Source organism: Seriola dumerili, unplaced genomic scaffold (assembly GCF_002260705.1).
Source record: "Seriola dumerili isolate Sdu_G_001 unplaced genomic scaffold, Sdu_1.0 BDQW01000068.1, whole genome shotgun sequence".
Classification (NCBI taxonomy): Eukaryota; Metazoa; Chordata; class Actinopteri; order Carangiformes; family Carangidae; genus Seriola; species Seriola dumerili.
Genome location: NW_019174323.1, coordinates 12,137,370 through 12,145,001, shown reverse-complemented (window position 1 = coordinate 12,145,001; position 7,632 = coordinate 12,137,370).

The following is a 7,632-nucleotide window of genomic DNA, read 5'->3' as shown; positions in this document are numbered from 1 at the left end:
TCACACACACTCGACTGCTGAAGGAAATGTCAGCAGGACTCTTCGTGCGATGGTGATAGACTCCGTGACGGGTCCCGCCAAACAGAGGCAGAGAGATAAATGAATTCCTAAAGGGCGCACTTTCAACACCTTTCCCTCCCTCTGTTCCTCCCTCCCCTCTTAACATCTCATGAACTCCCTTTTTATCATCTTCTCACCTCTCTGTTTTTCTCCATTCCTGTCCCTTGCTCATGGCCTTTCACTCTTTCCCTTTATCCCCTTATTGCCTTCTTATTTCTCTTCTTCTATCTCCCAAACACCTCTCTTCTGGCCCTGATTCAATTCTGGATCCCCCTTTTATTGCAGTAAAGATAAAGATATAAACAAATATAAACAATAAAGAATCTCTCTGAAATAGATACAATTCAGTTTCATACCATTTCTGGAAAAGTAAAAAGGTTTAATCGGTCACCTTAATAAGTAGGTTATATCTATTTTTTTTTTTAGATATTTATGTTCTAAAAGAACAAAATAAAGGTGATTTACATATTTGGTCAGAATGAAAGCATGCATGTCTTTCGGCATTTGGTGACCTCCTCATTAAACGACTTTGCTGTAGCCCATGGATCATAATTTGAATCCCTGCAGCCATCAACGTTTTCGTCTCCAGCCATGTGTCCCGTTCAAGTCCTTGAGAAATGCTTGCTTATTATCGGTCACTCTGGAAAACAGCATCAGTTAAATACCACAAATGTAAATGTTGTTCTCAAAAAGCAATGGTTTGAACAGGAGCAGGGACAGGTTGAGGAAAGTAAATAAAGCTTGAGTTAGTTTGGGCCATCACGCCATATGCCAAGAAGTATCACACAGGCCAAGAACAGATTTGTCAAGGTGAGAACATCTGTAGGAAAAATGTTATTTATACTCCCGCTCCGCTATGGACGTGTGAACCCACACGAGCATACACACACACACACACACACACACACAAGCCCTCCCCCCAACACATGCAGTTCGTACAACAGCTGACAGCGGCCCACATTGTAGACTTTAAAGCAGCTCCAAGCCCCCGCAACAAGCCCTTTTTCACAGGGCCGATACACCTAAAATACCCCCGATCCCTGTGCCTTCCCGCTCCGTCCCATCCATCTCCACTCCATCCCGTAATAGAGGCCTTATTTTAGACATCCTCGTGTTCCCGGCTGGGCCTAACCTATTCCAGGGTTCCAGATAAAGCGCGGCAGGTATTTGGAATAATTTTTCCATGGGCCTGGCCCGGAAGATAAAACAAGAGATATATTTGTAATGCATGTGCCGGTATCCCATTTCAAAGAGAAAGCCCATTGGAATCCAGCCCTAGGCTTATTGTTATTTGCCTGAGATGGAACAGACGACTTTTTTCTGTCGGCAGGACGGTGCCCCATCACTCTCTGACGACATTAGGGAGTGTGTAACGTGGTGTGTGTGTGTGTGTGTGTGTGTGCTTTCAAAGAGACTGGCTGCATCCTACACGTGAGATTGGGATGTCATTCCCCAATGACATGCCCCCTACCCTACAGAAAGATAAATGGATGGTACATAACAAACAGAGACGTTTAAAAAAAGCTATACAAAATGCCACCCTAACAAGCAAGTGGCTGAGAAAGAGAATGTATGATGATAAGAAATGAATGCAAGGATTTCAACACAGCTTTTTCAGCCACCAGTTTATTCATACTGTTAATGGATGACCATTATGAGGACTGCATGCTTTTGTTACCTCATCCAGTCAATGGCCTCAGTGGTGATTGAACAGGAGCGTGGGCTGGCTGAGCACTGCTCTGCTAAAAAGACAAACTTACCCAAACTTTATTTCACCAACACACACTGGCTCAAACATTAAAACTGAAAGAAAGCTGACAGCTGCAGTCAGTTGAAATCCATATATCCACACTCAGGCACAGGCCTTTTATCTCAGTGACATCCTCACCACCTCGAGGGCGCTGCTTTTAGACCAAGATTGCTGCTGCTCCAAACAAACAAACAAACAAACAACAAAAAAACAGAGATGTAAAAGCTCATAACACACACAAATAACCACACCTGAACTCACTTGAACTCACACAGACACAGACAGAGTCTATGTCACACAATTTCCTACAGTTTTACCAGCTTTGGGAAGCAGGAAGCAGTTGTTCTGGGAAACCAAAGTCTCTACCAAAAGCCAGGCTCCATGTTTGGCCCCTGATCAATCCCACATCAAATACAGTCAGCATGCTGGAGTGAGACTGGATCAGCCCCTTAAACAATAAGCACCCCCAAGTTGCAAACATGCATTCACACAGCATCCGCTTTATTAGTTATTGCAGCCTGTTTACGCAAACAGCTTAGTCTTCCAGACAGTGAGTCACATGTAAACAAAGACTACATGTTACGCAGAGAGAGAGAGAGAGAGAGAGAGAGTCTAGACATCCTGACTAAAAGTCAAGACGGGAAAGTCCGGCGATTTAAGAAAATGATAAATAATTGTTGGTTCCAGCATTTCAGAAAATGCTACGTTTCTGGGATTTTTTTGTGCAAGTGAAAAGGTGGCCACAAGTATGCACATAACAGCTCATAACGATGGAGGGCAGAAGGACATCTCAGAGACACTTGAAAGCAAATGGCAAACTGGCAGCAGAGTGGAAAATGTTGCTCGGTCTGATGAATCCTAGTTTATGTATGTTAACATATACAGTCAATGACAAGGTCAGAAGCGTATGAGAGAATGAATCCATCCAACCTGTTGTAACCAGGAGTAACCACGCACACATATACACACACACACACACACACACACACACACACACACACACACACACACACACACACACACACACACACACACACACATCTTTGAGCAATTTGAGCATTTTGATGGGTGAGCAGTAAAATCATCTACAGGTATCTGGCACCTGTGCTGTTCAATTTGGTCTGGTCTGGTTTCTTTGATTCTGACTCATTTTCTTGACATTTTTGTTTCTCTTCACCCTTTTTCTTATTCTCTTTTCTTTTTCTCTCTCTCACACACAGTTTGTTTTTGTGTCTACCCGTTCTGCCTGTCATTGGTGCAACACATTCTTAACATTTCTTGATGCAACTCATGGGGAAATTGGGAGCAATGGACCTCCCTGCTGATGCAAATACAGCAGACATGTTGTCAGGTAGGAATGAGATTGCATAGCTGAAATCTCTATTTTACAACAATTATCTGTCCCTTCCAACAGGGTGACGCAGGAATGGATAAGACAAATGGGAACTTGAATGTAAGCAGAAAAAATTTTCTTGGCCGGCGCTTTCTGCTTCTATAAATATAGATAACGTTAATCTAAACTATAAACAATGGAACATTTCTTAAACAGCGTGTATGGTGTGCATATGTGCATGAGCATGTAGGCGCCAAATTAGCTACAGGAGCATGAAGAAAGATATTTTATTGGTGAGAAGCAACAATACAATTATGTTGATATGAGAAAAGCACACACGCACACGCACACGCACACGCACGCACACACACACACACACACACACAACTATAGAGAGACAGCTACATGGCCACATTTGTCCGAAAGGATTTGGAGGCAGATTATTCCTTAAAAGAAACATTTTACAACAAAGCGCTCCTGCAGCCAAAATCTGTTACATTCTTTCTGTTTTCTTTTCTGTCTAAACACCAACTGCCTCTTTCTGGCTGCTGTTTTTTTCCCCCCATTTTTTCTTCTCATCTTCCTCTCACGCCAGCTTCCCCTTGCCCCCCCCCCCCCCCAATGAACTCCATCCTATACCATCCCATCTCAGAGTGTCACACTGTCAGCTGTGTGCTGACAGGACCCCCCCCTCCCACACACACAATTTCCAAACTCCTCACCAGGGCTAGTCTACCGCCACGAGAACACATAAATCTCTGCTGCATGTTAGTGTGTGTCTAATCGTGTTTATTACACACGGGCACAAATGACCATTCATATTAGTTGACATGTATTGCATCGGTCGCCTGCACAGGTCAAGTCCCACAAACTAAACAAAGAACTGGAGGGAGGTAGATGGATAGAGAGAGAGAGAGAGAGAGAGAGAGAGAGAGAGAGAGAGAGAGAGAGAGAGAGGGAGAGAGGGAGAGAGGCGCAGAAAAGGCAAAGAGCGGCACCAGAAGGACAGTGCTCACTGAAAACACAGGGGTGGGGGTCAGAGAGGCAGACAGTGAGAGGAGAAAGTTGCACTCACTCACTCACTCACTCACAGTCACTCACACTCACACACACACACACACACACACACACACATACATACACAGAATACGCTGGCTGCTCTAAATGTGGCTTGTAGAAGGAAATTCTGAAATCTGAGTCTTGGCACCAGACAGGCTGGAAGCAGGCAGGCTGCTGGACGCACAGAGGGAGAGAGGGAGAGAGAGAGAGAGAGAGAGAGAGAGAGAGGATGGAGGGACGAGGGGGTGGTGGTATTACTAGAATTTATATAGCTGCTGTACCCTCTGTTTAGCTCTTATCAGCTTATAGGCAACATGAGGCCACGCCAGCACTGTGACCTGCAGCCGCTCGCTCACACTAGTTGGCATGGCAACACAACAAATGCAGACATACAAACTTATACTCACTCACTAAAACACATACAAACGCATGCACACGCAGCACTGTGTTGAGATTTCACATGGCTTTATAGCCAACAGGACGGTCGGAGTGACTCTTCAGGGTCGTATTTTATGGAGATTTCAGTGAGGGATGCGTCAGGTGTGTGCACAAGCGTGTTATTGTTTCAGTGGTACACATTTGCTAAAAACATCCCCTTTCACTTCATTCCCAAGGAGTCTACATCGTGGGATGCGGATGGATTATCCTACCAGATGTGCATTTGAAAAGTGGTAAACTGGCCTACAACCAAGGGACCTGATCAGGAAGATTTTCAACATGGCCTCTGCTATTCAAATTCCTGTACGTTCTTTTGATAACAAGCACAATCTCAGACATTTTCCCACAGTGGAGTCGTCCAGTTTTGCTAATCCACTGCGCACTGTAGCGTCAACTTCCTGTTTCTGATAAACTGGGTGTGCTGAGACGGTTCTCTGCACGCCACTGTTGTTCCGAGGTGATGCAACAGTGACATGCAGATACGCGTGATATGATTCTCTTGTGATGTCTCTCGTGTGTGTGTGTGACGCATGAAGCAACATGCCAGGAACTTTGTTTGACTGCGATATGCTTAAGTCCTTGCTAAGACCGCTGGTACCCGAGTTGGTTTGTACACACGTGTCAGAAGTCACAGCTAGTCAAGAAGTAACCGAACTGGAAAAGCCCTGTAGGCATTCTGCTTTTACTTATGCTTTTAACTCACACACGACTCACTTTGAAGCCTGGGCTGTGTGTATAATTGGGGAGTCAGAACAAACTGTGGACACCAGGTATATGCCACACCATAGCGTACTGCATGCTCCCACATGAACACACTCACACTGCCCTTCATCTCCCTCCTCTTTTTTTTCTGCCTCTCCTTTTATCTTGTCCTCTTCTTCTCACTTTCTCTCTCTCTCTCCCTTGGGAGAAAGGCAGGGAAAGAGTGGGCGGTCCGCTGTATGTTTAACCTTTGAAGTGGGCCTGCTGGGCCGAGCAAGGCCTGCCACCTGTTGGCTCAGTGTGTGTCCATGTGTTGTGTGTGCACGCAGAGGTAAATCTCTCTAATTTTGATGAGGGGGGATGTGGTGGCGGGCAGCGTCCAACGTTCTCAGGAGGGGGGGTGGGGGGTGGTGCTTCCAAGGTAGGATCACACACACAAACATACATACAACCCCTCCTCTGTCGGAGGCTTGGTGACACCATGTCTCCCACGGCGATCGTGGGCCCAGCCTGGGTGGCTCCAGGCCTTCTGTGTGTCTCTCAGTGTGTGTGTGTGTCACACCAAAGGGGTCCCTGTCTGGGCCGCCATATGCCACCCACCCAGCCAGTGAGAGGAGAGAGGCGGGGGCGACCCCTGGCCACTGAAGCCACCAGTTGGCCCATTCTCTCAGTCACACGCCGACCGGGCGCCATGTTTATCTGGGATAGGGATGGATGGAGTTGGTTGGGGTTGGGGGGGTGGGGTGGGGTGGGGGGGTGTTCTCGCTCTTGACTGCAATAGATCATTTGTAAAAATGATAACATGCTGACTGGATGTACAGATGAATGATAGAAAGAGTAAGGTCAGTAAGGTCAGTAACACAAACTCATCTAATATCTGTGTATGTGTGTGTGTGTGTGTGTGTGTGTGTGTGTGTGTATGTGTGTGCGTGTGTACACACTTTTAAGGCTTTAAAGGTCTCACCAGCTTGTCATGCCAAGAATCACATAGGGACATTCACAGATGGAGTCAAGACAACTGCAGTAGTGAGAGTCTGACTCTTCAGATGGAGATCTGGATGGAGACTTGGAGTGGGTTTCCTTATGAACTCACTGCTTCCTAAGATGAACGCACTTTAGGTCCAGCTCTGGAGGTGGACAGCACTTAGATTTGCCAACAGAAGTTGTGGCAAAACCAGACTGGGAAACAGGGAAAACATAAGAGAGAGAAAGTGCAGAAAATTCCTCTGGATTGACAATATAAGTAAAACTTTTTTTTTGCTGGCTCTCATAGAGCCTCTGTTCCTTTCCAGTGTACACTGACGTGGGCGTGGAGGTCTGCGCTACCTGGGCTTCCTATCTCAATCTGTAAACCATTTTCCAAGACTAGTTTCAAACCACAAAGCCTCTTGGGTCCCCAGCTGATTTTCTTTCTGCCTCTGACCCTGAATACAGCCCTCAAACACTCACAAAAAAGTAGGCAGAGGGGTATAGGTCCCCCAGTCTCGGTTGTCTTTTATCAGCTTATAAGCAACACATGGAGCCACGCTAACCCTCTGACCCACTGGCTGTCTGTCTCTGCGCACACACGCACAAACAGAAACAAACACACACTGACACACCACATTAACTGCACAGCTTTTTTCTCCCATACTCTTTATTTCGTAACTTCTCCCTCTGCTCCCTCTTTCCGAAATTGCAGTTGAGTTTTCAGAGCTCGTCGTCACTCTCTCTCTCTCTCTCTCTCTCTCTCTCATTATATTTTTCAATCTGTCTTTTCATCTACTTCAGTCTCAATCATTCTCACTCTCTCCTCATCTACCCCTCCTCTTCTTACCTATTTCAGTCTTCTCTGACACCCCCTACCCCTCCACTCCTCCCTCCCTCCCGCTGCCCTCCCCCTGTCTCTCTGTGTCTGTGTGCTGAGTTGAGGTTTGGAGTGGAAACCAGAGTATCAAATCGGAGACACACAGGACAAGAGGGAGCCAGCCTCATAAATCTCCCTTAGTGCAGCCCACAGCATCCAGAGTCAAGAACACAGTGTGTGTGAGTGTGTGTGTACATACACATGTATTTGTGTTTTTGTGGGTGCATGCACTTCTGAGGCTATTCATGCTCATTTGTGCATGCATATGTTTTTTATGTATGCGTAGGTATGTGCAGTGTATTAATCTGTGTGAGTGCATGCGTGTGGGTTAAAGTGTGCGTATGTGTGAGTTGCGTGCGTGTGTGTGTGTGTGTGTGTGTGTGTGTGTGTGTGTGTGTGTAAGACAGAAGTAGCCCAGGCTGTCCAAAAGCAGACGGACGGTAA